Consider the following 17,789-nt stretch of genomic DNA (forward strand, 5'->3'; position numbering starts at 1 on the left):
CAGAGTTCCGAGCCGCTTTACAATTCCTCTGAGATTAGTGAAGGTAATCATGGTGTACAGTACACCCACATAACTGGGTCAGAGGCAAATACTCCCAGGACAAGTCTCATTCACTCATAAATTACCACCCCTAGCTCATTCTCGTAATGCTTCAAGCTATCATCAAGCAGTACCTACTCTGCTTTCTTTACTAAAACATGGATGGGAATACTGTGTCCCTCCAGATGTTGCTGGACTCCAACCCCCAGCCAGCATAGTCAATGGTCAAGGATGATGGGTAACTGAGCAACATCTGGAGGGCTGCAGGCTCCCCACCATAATCCTAAAACATCCACCTATTCTATTGTCTCTAAATTTTCCACCTAGCATCCCCAACACTTTTCCATTATCCTACATATGCCCCCACCTATCATTTTCTCCAAGGAGCTGGTATAGCGCAGTGGGGAGGACAGCCTGGCTGGGAGTCCAGAGTCTGTGAGTTCAAATCCCTGCTTGTGTCTCCTGGGTGTAAAGGGCCAGCTAAGGATCACCACCACAGTGAGTGGCTCAGGGGTTACATGCCCTGCCACCTGTGCAGCCGTGGGCAAGCTGCATAGTCCCAAGGAGCCCAGTTGCCCCCCAGCTGGCAGTTGCGGACAAGGAAGGGGCTGGCTTGTGCAACTGTGGCAAGCTGAGCAGGCTCTAGCCAGCTGGGGAGGACTAGCCTCAGAGGGAGGCAATGGTAAACCCCCTCTGAGTACCGCTTACCATGAAAACGCTATTCATAAGGTAGCCATAAGTCAGGATCGACTTGAAGGTAGTCCATTTCCATTTCATCTTTTTCTCCAGCATTTCCAAATCATTCTAGGGCACAACACCTCCCACACTTTAGGGCTGCTTTACACATGCCCAAGAGGCTAACTAACACATCACATGCAGGTGCTAGTGGAAACACCGTTCTCCTAAAAACAAAAAACAGTTTTAGGAGGCAGTGATTTCTAGCAGAGAATCAAAGAATAGTAGAATTGGAAAGGGCCTAGAAGGTCATCGAGTCCAACCCCCAGCTCAATACAGGAATCCAAATTAAAGCATCACCAACAGGTCCAGCTGCCTCTTGAATGCTTCCAGTGTTGGAGAGCCCACCACCTCCCTAGGTCATTGGTTCCATTGTTGTGCTGCTCTAACAGTTAGGAAATTTTCCCTCATGTTCAGTCAAAATCTGACTTCCTGTCACTTGAGCCCATTATTCCATGTCCTGCACTCTGAGATGATCGAGAAGAGATCCTGGCCCTCCTCTGTGTGGCAACCTTTCAAGTACTTGAAAAGTGCTATCATATCTCCTTTCACCTCCTCTTTGGATGCACACCTTAACGTGGTGAGGTGGTTTGAGTGTGTTGAAGAAGCTGAGAGCAATGCCGTCAGGAGTCTAGACCAAGAGGCTAGACTCCTAGCAGGGGCACCCAAGGCGGAATGGTCAAAGCTGAAACACCAGACTAAGATGCATCCAAACTCAGAGGAATCTCTTACCACGAAAAGCCTATGAACAGAGTATCCAAAATGCAACACGAGATAGTGCAGGAAGATGAGACCCCCCAGGTCAGAAGGCACTCACCGAGCTACTGGGGAAGAACAAAGGACAAGTATGAGTAGTGCTGTGACTAATGACACAGCTGGGTCAAAGGCGAAAGGAAGCCCAGAGGCTGATGCGCACAGATGCAAAAGGAGAGTCTGGAGTTGTACGACGCACACAATAGGAACATGGAATGTGAGAAGCATGAACCAGGGAAAGTTAGAAATTGTCAAGCAAGAAATGGAATGCATCAACATTACAATACTTGGTGTGAGTGAACTAAAATGGACAGGAATGGGACATTTCCAAATTACAAAATATTTTATGCAGGAAATGAGAAATTAAGAAGAAATGGGGTTGCTTTAATAGTGAGAAATGATGTAGCAAGAGTAATTAGGAGCTACAATGCAAGGTCTGAGCGAGTGACATCAATGAGATTAAATGGGAAACCTATCAACATAACCATCATCCAAGTCTATGCTCTGACGGCAAACACAGAAGAAGAGGACTTGGAGAGATATTATAGAAATTGATCACACACCAAAACAAGATGTGCTGATAATCATGGGGGATTGGAATGCAAAAGTAGGGAACAGAGAAGAATTAGGAATTGTGGGGAAATGGGGCCTAGGAGACAGAAACAAAGCAGGAGAAACACTTATTGAATTCTGTGAAGCCAATAATTTGTTTCTTGCAAACACATTTTTTGAACAACTGAAAAGACGACTATACACGTGGACATCACCAAATGGTTAATATAGGAATCAAATTGATTATACAGAGCTTGGAAAATTTACTTTTTTGAACTACAGCTCCCATCAGCCTAATCCAGTGGCCATGTTGCCTAGGGCTGATGGGAGTTGTAGTTCAAAAAAGTAACTTTTCCAAGCTCTGATTTATATAATTGGTAGCAGAAGGTGGAGAAGTTCCATACTTTCTGCAAAAACAAGACCAGGAGCAGACTGCGGTACAGATCGTGAACTGGTAATATCGAAAATCAGAGTAAAGCTAAAGAAGAACAACAAAGCAATCATAACGCCAAAATACAATTTAAATAACATCCCAGAAGCATATAAAGGTCAAATAAGGAACAGGTTTGAGGCTTTAAACTTAGTTGACAGAGAACCAGAAGAACTATGGAATGAAGTCAGAGACGTTATCAGAGAAGAATGCAAAAATACAATACCTCTAGTTAAAAAGAAAGAAAGACCTCAATGGATGTCTGAAGAAACTCTTAAAATGGTTAAAGAGAGAAGGAAAGCAAAAGCAAAAGGAGATAGAAACACAGTCAGAACCCTAAATGCAACAACACAGCGACTAGTACGTAGGGACAAAGAGAACTATTACAATAGTTACTGTATAGAATTAGAAGAGGACAACAAAAAGGGAAGAACAAGAGCCTTGTTCCAAAGATTAGAGAAATGAAAGGGAAATTCAAACCAAGAGTAGGGATGTTGAATAATCAACACACTGACTGACTGAGATGAAATAAAAGGAAGATGGAAGCAATACACTGAAGAACTCTATAAAAGAGATGCAAGGATGACAGATTCATTCACAGAGGAACCATATGATGAAGAATCAGAAATTTTAGAATGTGAGGTGAAAGCTGCTCTTAAAATACTTGGAAGAAACAAATCACCAGGAACAGATGGCATACCAATAGAGTTGCTACAAGCTACTGGGACTGAATCAGTCCAAATTTTGACTAAAATCTGTCAAGAACATGGAAAACTAACAATGGCCCACAGGCTGGAAGCGTTCAATATACATCCCAATTCCAAAGAAAGGGGATCCCAGGGAATGCATTAATTATCGAACTATTGCCTTAATATCCCATGCAAGTAAAGTAATGCTCAAGATTCTACAACAAAGGCTCTTGCCATATATGGAGCGAGAAATGCCAGACGTCCAAGCTGGATTTAGAAAGGGAAGAGGTACCAGAGATCATATCACAAACATACATTGGATAATTAAACGGAGCAAGGAATTTCAGAAGAAAATCACCCTGTGCTTTATAGATTACAGCAAAGCCTTTGACTGTGTAGATCATGAAAAACTATGGAATGCTTTAAAAGAAATGGGGGTGCCACAGCATCTGATTGTCCTGATGCGCAACATATACTCTGGACAAGAGGCTACTGTAAGGACAGAATATGGAGAAACCGATTGGTTCCCCATCGGAAAGGGTGCGAGACAGGGGTGTATTTTATCACCCTATTTATTTAATCTATACGCAGAACATATACGGAAAGCAGGATTGGACCAAGAAGAAGGGTGTGTGAAAATTGGAGGGAGAAATATCAATAATTTAAGATATGCAGACGATACCATACTACTAGCAGAAACCAGTAATGATTTGAAACGAATGCTGATGAAAGTTAAAGAGGAAAGCACAAAAGCAGGACTACAGCTGGATGTCAAAAAGACTAAAGTAATGACAACAGAAGATTTATGCAACTTTACAGTTGACAATGAGAACACTGAACTTTTCAAGGATTATCAATATCTTGGTACAATCATTAACCAAAATGGAGACAATAGTCAAGAAATCAGAAGAAGGCTAGGGCTGAGGAGGGCAGCTGTGAGAGAACTAGAAAAGGTCCTGAAATGTGAAGATGTATCACTGAACACTAAAGTCAGGATCATTCAGACCATGGTATTTCCGATCTCTATGTATGGATGTGAAAGTTGGACATTGAAAAAAGCTGATAAGAGAAAAATCAACGCATTTGAAATGTGGTGTTGGAGAAGAGCTTTGTGGATACCATGGACTGCAAAAAAGACAAATAATTGGGTGTTAGAACAAATTAAACCAGAACTATCACTAGAAGCTAAAATGATGAAACTGAGGTTATCATACTTTGGACACATGAGAAGACATGATTCACTAGAAAAGCCAATAATGCTGGGAAAAACAGAAGGGAGTAGAAAAAGAGGAAGGCCAAACAAGAGATGGATTGATTCCATCAAGGAAGCCACAGACCTGAACTTACAAGATCTGAACAGGGTGGTTCATGACAGATGCTCTTGGAGGTCATTGATTCATAGGGTCGCCATAAGTCGTAGTCGACTTGAAGGCACATAACAACAACAACAATTTCCTTTCAGTCTTCTCAAGGCTAAACATGCCCAGTTCTTTCAGTTCTTTCCTGATAAGGCTTTGTTTCCAGTCCACTGATTGCCCCCCTCTGAACTTGTTCCAGTTTGTCTGCATCCTTCTTAAAGTGTGGTGTCCAGAACTGGATACAGTACTCAAGAGGAGGCCTAACCAATGCCGAATAGAGAACTAGAGAGGGGGAGGGATGGAGGAAAGAGAAGAGTGTAGGTATTTTGCTACTAGCAACTTCTCCATTCCAAATGTTCCTTCCCAGCATTCCCAACCATCCCAGTGTAGTTCAAAATGCCTATTTTGCCCTGCATTTTGAACTTGGGAGAAGTCACTTGGGGGGCCCATTTGGAAGGGAGAAATGGCAGGTTGGAAAAGCACCTCCCACCAGCTTCTTCTCCAGGCAAAACCACCCCCTCCCAATGAAGCAAGTGAGAGGCAGAGGCATGTAGTCTGTGCTTGTAACAGGTTTCCTTCAGTGTACATGGAACACTGCAGGTGTGAGAGATGCAAAGTACAAATATGTGTACTGTCCAGGCACAAGGAACTGGGAGCCAGGACGGGCGGTAAGTCGGGGTCAAGTGCGCCCAGATTTGCTGCTGCATAATGTCTGAAAAGGCTTTAGTGGACTAATATTCTCAACATGTCTCCTGCCTCTTTGGCCATCTTCTCTTGCACACTGTTTCCCAGTCGCATTGAAAAGGTTACTGTATGATATAGCATAATTGTGGTATATCATGTGATATGCTAAAACACAGAGAGTCATTTTCTTGTTATTCCCTGCCCGAACCTGACTCGAATCTAAGTCTGTTGGAGGAATTTATAAGTCCAGCTCAGACAAAGAAGGGCAGCTGCTGGCCTCATAGTCTATAAAAAGCAGTTACTGGCCTATGTCTACAGTGGGAACCTTTGATTATGATGACCAGGAACCCAGTTTTGCAGCTGGGAGGATCTCCACGGTCATCCCACAACTCTCGAAAACATTGCCACCACCAATAAGCCAGCTCAGAGGTTGACATGTGCCCATTTGTGACTTGGGTGTGCAGGGGTGTAGTCATCCAAGGTCTCAGGAGGGTCTAAGACCCCTTACTTTTTGGGAGCACTGTCCCAATGTCTCTAGGATCTTGCAAGCCAATCAGCACGAAATGGGAATGTGTTAGCCACTGAGAAGAGTCTTTTAACATGCTTCCTTGTCCTTTCCCACTGATTGGAGCCAATAAGAGTGAAAGGAGATGAGTCAGTTACTGAGAAGACCCTTCTCAATAGCCAACACTCTCCCCTTTCATGCTTATCAGCTCCTGGGGATGTCTGTCATTGTGGGAGAAGATACTAACAAGGATCTCATTCTCAACCCAGCAGCTAAAAAGGAAGGGGCTGTTGCTAACATGATGGGACCCTGCACTTCTGAATTTGCCACTCTGCTACTGTGGGGGTCTATTCCCTGTAAATCCTGGGATTTGCCAGAATAAAGGCTTAGTTTCAGTCACCATCAGGCTAGGCTAGGCTAGGCTAGGCAAGAGTAGAGCCAGCGCATTGGGAACCAACAGTTACTGGTACACTATTGCTCTATCTCTGCCCAGATCCACTTATAGACTGTTGGCCAGACTCAGTTCCCCAGTATGATGAATGTAGGAAGCTGCGTTATCCTAAGTCAAACCAGTGGCCCAGTCTACTCCAACTGACAGCCTTAGCAGAGAGGGCTTTCCCAGTCCTGCTACCTGACAAAATTTAACTGGAGATGTCAGGATTGAAGCTGGGACTTTCTGCCTGCAAAGAATGTGCACTACTCGTTGGATATGGCTCCTCTGTGAGCAGGTGATGTTATGAGCTTCTTGCTTCAGACCCACCAGCTGCTCTGCCACAGACCTAAACCTGCACGTCTTGCTCACTGCCCCAGGATGGAACACAGATCACTGCGCCGCTAAGGCTCCACTTCTCTGATGCTCCGTGACTAACTCAAGGGTGCTAAAATGAGGTATCACTAGTGAAACTAAGCAATCTGCAGGACAGCCATTTGCTATAAGCTGTGCAGGGCAAAGGTTTATGCTTCAATTATGATAGGATGATAATTTTTAAAATCCCATTCCCTCTTCAAGTACACGCAATACAGCACACTGGGCAGTGAGGGGAAGGGCCATAGCTCAATGGTAAAGCACATGCTTCGCATGCAAAAGGTCCCAGCTTCAATCCCTGGCATCTCCCAAGTAGGACAGGGAGAGACTCCCTGCCTGAAAGCCTGGAGAGTTGCTGCCAGTCAGTGTCAATAATACTGCACTAGTGGTCTGGCTTCTGTGTGAGGCAGCTGCCTATGTTCCTGCATAAGGGGTTACGGATGGCTTCAATTGCCCCCAAACCCAAGACCTCTGCTCAGCCTCTTGCCTTTTGCACTCAGAAAGGTTGCTTTCCAGACAAGGGCTGAGCAATCAGTGGACAGTGGCAGTGATGAGAGATAGGTTTGTTCACAAGTGTCAAACTGTTCTTAATCCATAATCATTTTTCTGCATTAAGTTTTCAGATGAATGAGGAACTGTTTTATTTCATCCACGTAGATACCGTTGGGATATCAGCTGCATTGTGCTCGGTACAATGGAGAAAGAGACAAAAGGGGCAGAATCTTTTCAACTCAGGCTCTTGAAGGCAGCTGTCTTTTTCTAACACTGGAAATGAGATAATTTCATAGGAACGAGATAGCAGAGCTGCTACTGGCTTGTGCTGTGGATGAGACAAAGAAAATCTCCTGCAATGCAAGATGTCACACATGTCTTGTTCTTGCATGTTGCAGGACGGAATTTCTACTTTATTGACAGGCAAATGAAGAAGGCCAGGATCTTGCCTTTTATGCTTGGCTGAGTCAATCCGGAGGCCTCATATTTCTAGCCAATCACAGGAGCAAATATTTCATGTCTCTGTTTCTGTGGTTGATGGGATGGCTCTCCGGAAGAAGGGGAGAACCATCCTTAAAAAAACAATTTACAGGGAGTGGTGAAAGCAGGAGGTCAGGCTTCAGGTGATCCTGGCAAGGTGGCTGGAAGTGGCTATGAGCTTACAGACTGTGGTCCCAGAGCATTGTGGGAACTTAAATGCGGTAGGAAGCTTCTCAGACCCAGCTACTGCCCTCATAGCTCTCCAAGAGTGCTGGGTGCTGATTCAAGCCCTGCAGAAGATGAAACAGTGAGCACTGTGCAAGCATGCAGTTGCTAACTGGCTTGCAGCCCCTGCATGACATCAGCAGCTTGCATCCATGTGTGGTGCTAACTGAGCCTCTCCAGCTGCCTCCAATGCTATTCCCTGACAGCTGGGTGGCTTCAAAAGAGGGTTGAACAAATTCATGGAGCATAAAGCTTGAGGTTGGTCTGGAAGCTGCAGCTGGTACAAAATGCTGTGGCGAGACTGCTCACTGGGGCAGGGTATTGCCAACATGTCACCCCACTGCTAAAAGAATTGCACTGGCTTCTCATTAGCTACAGGGCTAAGTTCAGGGTTCTGGTTTTGGTGTACAAAGCCCTATACAGCTTGGAACCAGGATACCTGAAAGATCATCTTATCCCTTATATACCCAGTCGGTCACTGTGCTCTGCAGGTGAGGGCCTCCTGCAGATACCATCTTATCAGGAGGTCCATTCCACACAGCATAGGAAGTGGACCTTTAGTTTTGTGGCACCTACCCTTTGGAATTCCCTCCCCTTAAATATTAGGCAGGTGCCATATCTGTTATCTTTCCAGCGCCTACTGAAGACCTTCCTCTTTCAACAAGCCTTTTAAGTTGAGACCTTATCCCAGTCTGCGTCTGTGTTGGAATTGCTTTTTAAGCTTGTGAATTGGAATTGCTTTTCAAAGTTTTTTTTAAACATGTTTTTCATGTGTTTTTAAAATGTTTTGTTTTAGTATAGTTTAAAGTCAGTTTTTTAAGATATTTTAGAGTGTTTTTAGTGTTTTTGTTTTCCGCCCTGGGCTCCTACTGAGAGTAAGGGCGGGATACAAATTTAATTAATTAACTATTACTACTACTACTGCTAATAATAATAACAACAATAATAATGAGGCAATCAATGGCTGCTAACCCTGATGGGTATGTTTTGCCTCCACTGTCAGAGGCAATATGCTTCTGAATACCAATTGCTGGAAACCTCAGGAAGGGAGAGCGCGGTTGCACTTGGGTCCTGCTTGCAGGCTTCCCATAGGGATCTGGTCGATCCAGCAGGGTTCTTCATGTGTTCTTATGTTTATTGATAAATGAATGTTTCTCTCTCTCCCCCACATTGTTTGACAGTGGTGGCCAGCAATGCCCACCACTAAGACACCAACCCTCCTAGCCACCACTAGCTTACACAGTACTGGACAACTTGCTAGATTTGAGTTCCATCCTCAGATCATGGGGTTCCTCCTGATCATAGATCCTGTAATGCTTCACCTCCTTGCTTGGGTGCTTTTCAAGCCAGAAAGCACTGGCCAGAGCAGGAGACTGCCAGAAGCTGTGTCTCTGGCCTTGAAGGCTATAATGCCAGATGCAGGGTAACAGCAGAAAAGGAAAATGTTGCCATCCATATGGTCAGCTTTTCTCAGTGCTCACAGCAATGAAGGCTGATGGCAATCTTATCAGCTGGCAGAACATGCAAGATATGGATCCTTCTAAGCACAACTGGAAAGAGCTTATTCTCAAGGCTCGGATGGCATCTGGCCCAAGATATGGTGGTGTGCCTACTCTCAAGTCTTTGGTTTGTTCTGGTTATCAAACAGCTTGCAGTGAGGTTTAGGCCGACTGGGCTAATGAAATATAAACATGCAGAACCAACAATGGACAAAGCATTATTATAAAAAGCCAAGAAGTCATTCTCCAATGGCAAAGCTTTGTCAAAAACAAAACATCCCTTACTAAAGAAGCTGAAAGGAGACTTTGCTTTGAAAGTGAGTTCCCATAAAACTAAGCTAGCACCGTGCTCGTCAAAATCTGACTCCCCAAAGACACAGGCCACCACAAAATAGATTATTTCCCACCCAGAAGAACTATGCCTCACATACAGCTTGTTAATTCTCTTAAAAGCATCCTTGCAGTACAATAGTGATAAACTGCTAGGACTGCATTCCAAAGGACTAGGAGGATGTACAGAAAGGCTATCCAAAGTGATCCATGGCCAGCATGGAATCATCTGGGCTACATGACATTCCAGTCCAAAACTGCTAGAGGTGCCCTCTTCAATGAAATGTGATTGCCGTCTCCTTCTGTGGGCCACACATATCTGCCCAATCAATATGTAAGCACTACAATTACCCAGAGAGAAGGGCTGAGGAGGGAGGAAGGGGAGATTAGCTTCCCAAGACCTCTAAAGAGTTATCTGACTGGCAGAGTTGCCATGTTTCTTCCTGGATTTAGTAGCAACAAATGACACTCACAGTGAAAATCAATGGATACAACCACACAAGATGTGCCTCATCCTTCTGGTTCATTCTTAGCACAAGTGGTGGCTGGTGGCTCCATGTCAGTGGGGCAGTGGAATTCACTCCAGGTTTTAGTCCAAACTTTCAAGGGGCTGCTTCCTTGGACAGCTCCTTGAGAGTTCAAACTAAAACTCAGAGCTCCGCTGACATGGAGCCACCAGCTGCCACAACCAGAAAAGCTGGGTTACAGAAAAAAACCGAGTGGGATGTGGCACAGGGTTTCTTGTGTGAGCACTGCACAGTCCTATATGTAAGGAGTGAGAAACCTTTTTCAGGCCAAGGACCACATTCCCTTGTTGTCAACCTTCTTCTAGTGGCTGCATGAGAGAGATGGCAGGCCAGAGCCCCAGCTGGGTAGAGCAAAAGATGTGGCTCTTACCACTGTACAGTAGGCTCACATCCACAACATTATAGCACATGGCTTCCCCCAAAGAATCCTGGGAACTGTAGTTTACCCCCACAGTGCTTTGATTCCCAGCACCTTTAATAAATTACCATTCCCAGGATTCTTTGGAAGGAGGCATGTGCTTTCAATGTGCATTCAATGTGCTTTAAATATATGGTGTGGGTGTTATGTAGGTTACATCGCAGCCATGAAGCCAGAGGTTTCTACCCTGCCCCCCATACACACACCCATCGAGGCAAGCAAGAAGCATCACAGTTCAAGTTCACATTCCAGACGGGCAAAAGCACTCAAGGTGGGTGGGAACATGGTCAGGGAGGGGTGTAGCCCACAGAGAGCCCCGAAGACCAGATAGAGAGGCATGAAGGGCTGTATCTGGGTCACAGGCAGATGTTCACCATCCCTGCTAAATGCGGACTGTGGTGCCTGTTCACATTCTGGAATTCTGCTCAGCTGAGAGATCAGGGCAAATGCACGGCTGCTCTGTCCTGAAGTTCAGGTGTCCTGAGACAGAACACCTGGGGTTAGTACAGAAGCAGCTTTAAATTGTTTTCCCCATTTTCTGATGGACTAACATTGACATTTAAAGTTAACCAAGAAGAGGGGAACAGTACAAGCTTCTCTTCACCTGGATATACCTAGAAAGATGAGCCGATTCGCAGAACTGCAAACAAAAACCAAACCTCGTGCACAGGAGGAAGGAACCAATGAACAAAACATGAAGCGGAAGCATTCTTCATAAAAAGAGCACAGAAGGAGGCACATACAAAGCAACACGACACAGCATCTTGTGCTTTACTGGACCTCGTTTTCAAAGGATGGCAATGACTGAAAGTGACTCATAAAAAGGGAAGATGTGAGTGCTCCCTTGATTGTACTTTCATTTCATTTCATTTATTTCATTTTTAAACCGCCCATAGCGAATAGCTAAGATCTCCGAGAAGAGCACAGGAAGCTGGAAAAAGAAAAACTCAGTCTCATTATCTTAAAGACCATATAATACGCTGTGTTATTATTTGAAAGGCTTTATGGGTGACACCACCACTCCCATGCTGGCTCCATTTAGGAAAAGGAAGCCTTCTATGGATCTGGAAGATGCAAAGAAAAAAAAACAGTGCTAATGTTCTGCAGTTCCCCTGCAGTGGTGGGAGGCGGCAAGTATTCGATTTGACAGGGAGAATACCATTGCCAGCATGTGCTGAGCGTTACATTCTTCATGTAACAACAGACGTAGCAACAGATAAATATACTATGACAAATTTGTTAACACTGCATTATTGGCAGTCAAAAACAAAAGATCACTTCGAATTAGGCACCTGAATTTCTGCCAAGAAGTAACAAGTGGATTGACAGCTAAAATCAGGGATTTTGTGCCAGTGAAGAAAATGCTGTAGAAGCCACAGATGATCAGGAGGAGTTAATAACTCTATTTCATTGTGTTCTTAAAACCAGGTTAACTAGTCCTGTAGAAGAAAATAAAGCACAATCGCTCCCTAAACAATTAAATGTGTCCTGAGCGTCTGGAAGAGCAACACAAAATGAACTGTCAAAATTATTGGGGGTTTTCATGGGCGTTATCCAGCCAAAAATTATTTCAGTGGGACAGGTTTAAGCATGTGATTAACTCTCCTGATGGAATGCAAAAAGTGTTTAATTTCATCTGGATAGTGCCCCATACGTTTACATTTAAGCATATTTTAAGTAGCTTGCTAGACTACACTAGGCTGAATCAAGGCCTTGTGCACACCATCAGTGGGATGGCTTTCAAAAATATGATTATTTTGAATCTCTCCAAGGCGTGGTATCATAGACAGAAGGTTGGAGTTGGAGTTGTTCATGCTTTAAGCTGACAGAGCGACTTTGGGCCAAACTGAAATGCCTGAGTTCATTCAAACTATTTCAGGGGTGGGAAACCGTTTTCAGCCCAAGGTCCATTTTTTCTTCTGGGCAACCTCCTGAGGGCCATATGCCTGTAGTGTGTGAGGTTAGAGGCAAAAGTGGGCAGAACAGCAAATGCAAATTGCACCTTTGTACACTATGCTAGTTTTACATACACTAACACACCCTTCTCTATTTATCCTCCATCCAAGTTGGCCGGAGCCATTATCAGGATTCAAGGGCACATTCCAGCCAGGCAAAAACACTCAAGGAGACTGCAAAGTAGAGCTGGCGAGGGGTGTGGCCTAGGTCGCAGTAGTGTGACTGAGGAGCACTTGTAACCTGGGAAGAGTCCCAGGGGCCAGATACAGAAGACTGGAGAGCTGCATTTGACCCCTGGGCCTGAGGTTCCCTTCCTCTACATTAAAGCTTTCCAAGAATTCATTTTGCTAGTGCAAAGCAAAGCATTTTGCAAGATAGCTCCCCTGTAGGTTTCATTAAAATAAGCCTTGCAGCCCAAGCTGCCAGATCAAAGCTAAGGTCCTTGCAAGAGTTCAGATCCTTTACTTGATAAGGCATGCATTGCTAAACCTGAGATACTAAACAATTAAAGTCTTACCAGTCTTTCACTCTTTTTCTCCAGGAAACTATGCAGGAGATGCCTACACTAAGAGTAGAATAATATACAGCCTTAAACAAGAGAACATTCAAAGCCTTTAAATGCTTCAGCTTTTAGCGTTAAATCAGAAATATGCTCTGATTTAATATTGTATCAATGAAAGTTATTCACTTTCATTGTAGGATAAAAATAGTGGATGGAGATCTTAAGCAGGGTGACAGGAGAGCCTAAATATCACACTCTTAGAGCTTCAAAAGTGGCAAGAATGGATCATATAATGGGCCATTAGTGATCCATTAATACAGTCTGACTCCTTACCCCATTATATCCTTTTGTTATTTCTGCCTGCTCATCCGTTTATTTCAGAATGTCTGGTGTCTGCATGTCAGCTAAGGATTCTGAACACTCCTTGGCAAATATGAATGCCAATATTGGTTTGATAGTTGGAAACCCTAGTTCAAACTCTTGTTCAGTCATGACATTTATCACATAGCCTTGAGAAAGTCATTATTTCTCAGCCTAACCTTCCTCGCAGGTTTGATATGACAGTTAAATGAGACAGCCCCAGGTATATAGATATTTGAGCTCCATGGAGAAAGATTAGGATGAAATGTGTGACATAATAAATATGCCACTTTACAAGAAAATGCATTTTGCCATGCAATGGATTGTAGTTGTCTAGTTTCTAGGGGGAATTTTAAGAGCAGCAAAGGCCAGGGAAAACTGTGGCAGACCCCTCCACCCCATCACAGCCTCCTACCCCAGTGGTTTAATAGCTTCATGGTGCCTTTGACAATGACAATTGAGGTGATCCAGTGGACATAGTGTACTTAGACTTTCAAAAAGCATTTGACAAGGTACCTCACCAAAGGCTTCTGAGGAAGCTTAGCAGTCATGGAATAAGAGGAGAGGTCCTCTTGTGGATAAGGAATTGGTTAAGAAGCAGAAAGCAGAGAGTAGGAATAAACGGACAGTTCTCCCAATGGAGGGCTGTAGAAAGTGGAGTCCCTCAAGGATCGGTATTGGGACCTGTACTTTTCAACCTGTTCATTAATGACCTAGAATTAGGAGTGAGCAGTGAAGTGGCCAAGTTTGCTGACGACACTAAATTGTTCAGGGTTGTTAAAACAAAAAGGGATTGCGAAGAGCTCCAAAAAGACCTCTCCAAACTGAGTGAATGGGCGGAAAAATGGCAAATGCAATTCAATATAAACAAGTGTAAAATTACGCATATTGGAGCAAAAAATCTTAATTTCACATATACGCTCATGGGGTCTGAACTGTCGGTGACCGACCAGGAGAGAGACCTCGGGGTTGTGGTGGACAGCACGATGAAAATGTCGACCCAGTGTGCGGCAGCTGTGAAAAAGGCAAATTCCATGCTAGCAATAATTAGGAAAGGTATTGAAAATAAAACAGCCGATATCATAATGCCGTTGTATAAATCTATGGTGCGACCGCATTTGGAATACTGTGTACAGTTCTGGTCGCCTCATCTCAGAAAGGATATTATAGAGTTGGAAAAGGTTCAGAAGAGGGCAACCAGAATGATCAAGGGGATGGAGCGACTCCCTTACGAGGAAAGGTTGCAGCATTTGGGGCTTTTTAGTTTAGAGAAAAGGCGGGTCAGAGGAGACATGATAGAAGTGTATAAAATTATGCATGGCATTGAGAAAGTGGATAGAGAAAAGTTCTTCTCCCTCTCTCACAATACTAGAACTCGTGGACATTCAAAGAAGCTGAATGTTGGAAGATTCAGGACAGACAAAAGGAAGTACTTCTTTACTCAGCGCATAGTTAAACTATGGAATTTGCTCCCACAAGATGCAGTAATGGCCACCAGCTTGGATGGCTTTAAAAGAAGATTAGACAAATTCATGGAGGACAGGGCTATCAATGGCTACTAGCCATGATGGCTGTGCTCTGCCACCCTAGTCAGAGGCAGCATGCTTCTGAAAACCAGTTGCCGGAAGCCTCAGGAGGGGAGAGTGTTCTTGCACTCGGGTCCTGCTTGCGGGCTTCCCCCAGGCACCTGGTTGGCCACTGTGAGAACAGGATGCTGGACTAGATGGGCCACTGGCCTGATCCAGCAGGCTCTTCTTATGTTCTTATGTTCTTATGACAGAGCTTGGGGAGTACATAACAGCTTTTGGCAGGAGAGAAGTCTCTGGAAATGAAACTTTACATCACTGGAGCCTGAGCTGAAATGAAAGGAACAGGATTAGGAATAAGACATGAGGTGGCAGCTGTGCTCTCACCACAGGGATTTTACCCACTTCACTTCACTCACTTATTTGAAGAGAGCTAGAGCAGCATGGAGTAGATATCTGAAGGCATCCAGTATGTGTGTCCTTAGGCCCTAAGGAACTCCATTTTGCTAGCTTTGGAGCTCAGTTAAAGATGCAAGGCACATTCTATAAAGCCTAGGTTGGCTTAGGTCCAACCTACCTGAATACTCTTTGTAGTATTAGCTAGCAAGTTATTCAAAAACTTAGAGGTGACTATCTCTTCACTTGATAAACACAACCACACCCCACTGTATATATGTGCAATGGTTGCCAACCTGGTGCCCGCAGGCACACATATGCTCTCAGAGACCTTCCTTCCTTGGTGCCCACAGAAACCTCTCCCCACCCCTCTTCCTCCTTAAATTAGGCTTGAAACAAGCTTTCTGTTGGGGCCAACAGAATAGGTTACAGTGTGTGCTTAGTTGCAATGTGGTGTGATGTGTACGACAGCTTCTCTGGCTGGCAAATGGTCCCACAGGGCCAGAAAGGTTGATGACCCTTAGGGTTTTTTACATTTGGGGTATATGTGCTACTAAGATAATCCTCACTCTGAGTCACTGCAAATATCGGTGTGACTTTTGCATCACCACTTGAACATTAGATTCATCCATTCCACTGTCCCAATGACAGAAAGTCCTGATCAAATATTAAAGCAATGAAACTCATGAGGATGATAGAATGTCTAGAAGACACCTCACCATAATTGTCTAGAGAGCAAAGAGATGCAAGTTCAATTACCACACTACCTGGATACTTTCCAACCCTGAATGAAATATCCAACCCACAGAATTTGATGGTAGCAACACTTCACAAACTCACACTGTCTGGATCTGAAATGTGATAAATGTAGATAGATATTAGTGAATACTATGAGTAGTCAGAAACTAGGAAAAAGTGGAGAGACTTCAAAAAGAGTCTTTCTATGGATCCTGACCCTTATTCCCTCTTTGACTGACTTTTTTATGGCAGGCTTCCTCAATCTGACACCCTCCTGATCTTTTAGGCTACAATTCCCATAATAATCCCTGATCATTGGCCACATTGGCGGAGCTGATGGGAGCTGTAGGCCAAAACATCTTGAGTGCACTAGGTTGTGGGAGTCAGTTCTGAGGTGTCCAGAGTATAAGCTGCTGTATAAGCTGCTGAAAACACAAGTTGAATGAAGACAGTTGCTTTACCTGGTCATCAAGCTGCTTTTTTAGCTTTTATTGGAAGTCTCTGAATGAGTGGGAACCACTTTTTTGTTATTTTCTTCACAGTAACTTTGCTACCTGGCAAAACTAGGCTTTTGGGACCCTAAGCAACCAAACCCTCCTACACTATAAGCTGGAAAACAAGAGCAATGCTTGCAGGGGCCAATGCAGGTATGACAAAGCAGATCCATTACTGGATCTACACTTTTTTTTTTAATTTCAAAGCATCTGCGGGGGGAGGGGCTCTTAGGAACATAGGAAGCTGCCTTATACTGAGTCAGACCAATTAGTACATCTAGCTCAGTAATGTCTACACTGACTGGCAGCAGCTGTCCAGGATTTCAAGCAGGATTCCCTCCTAGCTCTACATGGAGATGCCGGAGATTGAACCTGGGGCCTTCTGCATACACTCCATGATCCTGCTGCAGGTGATATTTTTGTAAAACTTTTTATGTTGATCAGATCAGTGATGTTGGAGAAGTGGTAATAATGTTTAGTCCTTCCAGACATGCTGCCTTTCCAATGTAAATTATCTCCTCAGATGCTGTTAGTCCCACTGGGGAAAATGCAGGCATGATATAGGTTCTCTAGTAGGATTAACAGCAGCTTGGGAGCTGGGCGGTGGCAGGGAAAACATAGGAAAATACTGTTGAATGGTGCTAAATATTTCCTACTCCATGACACTACCGAAAGCAAAATCAGAGCACTCCATGGCTGCTTTAAAGTAAATAAAACCATCAGGAGATTGATCTGCAGATCTCCTTTGTCTGGGTCGTCTCCCAAGTTTGTAGAACAAGGCACCTGGCAATCCTGACCCTCCAACTCTAGGCATCCCAGCTGAACCTATATATTGCCAAGAGGAACCCCAGTACAATATGAATAAAGATCAAGCTGCATTGCCTGGATGACCATGTTTGTATGCCTTATCACTTCTTCCCAGAATGGGGCTATTATTCAGCAATTCCACAGCATATGTGTCAGATTTGCCTGTGGGGATGCATAGTGCCAGCACAACAGACTGGCCATTATCCCTGCTTGTATTAAGCATGCTGGGGTTCAGAAGGCTCCAACAGACAAGAAGAGGGATGTTATCTTGTCTTGCTGCCCATGAGAAAATGGTCTATAAAAAAAAGAGGGCATAGAGCACCCTGAGACTATAGAAATTCCCTATTCTAGAATGCTTTGCAGCCTAAGGATTTGGGCAGGGCCATTCATTGGACTTGGTCCTTCATTTTCTTATTTCTTTATTTTTCCTTCGATGCTGCAGCAAAGAACAGAGATGAAGGACAGGGAATGGGATGGGATAGATTTCTT

This window comes from Rhineura floridana, chromosome 2 (genome assembly GCF_030035675.1).
Source record: "Rhineura floridana isolate rRhiFlo1 chromosome 2, rRhiFlo1.hap2, whole genome shotgun sequence".
Classification (NCBI taxonomy): Eukaryota; Metazoa; Chordata; class Lepidosauria; order Squamata; family Rhineuridae; genus Rhineura; species Rhineura floridana.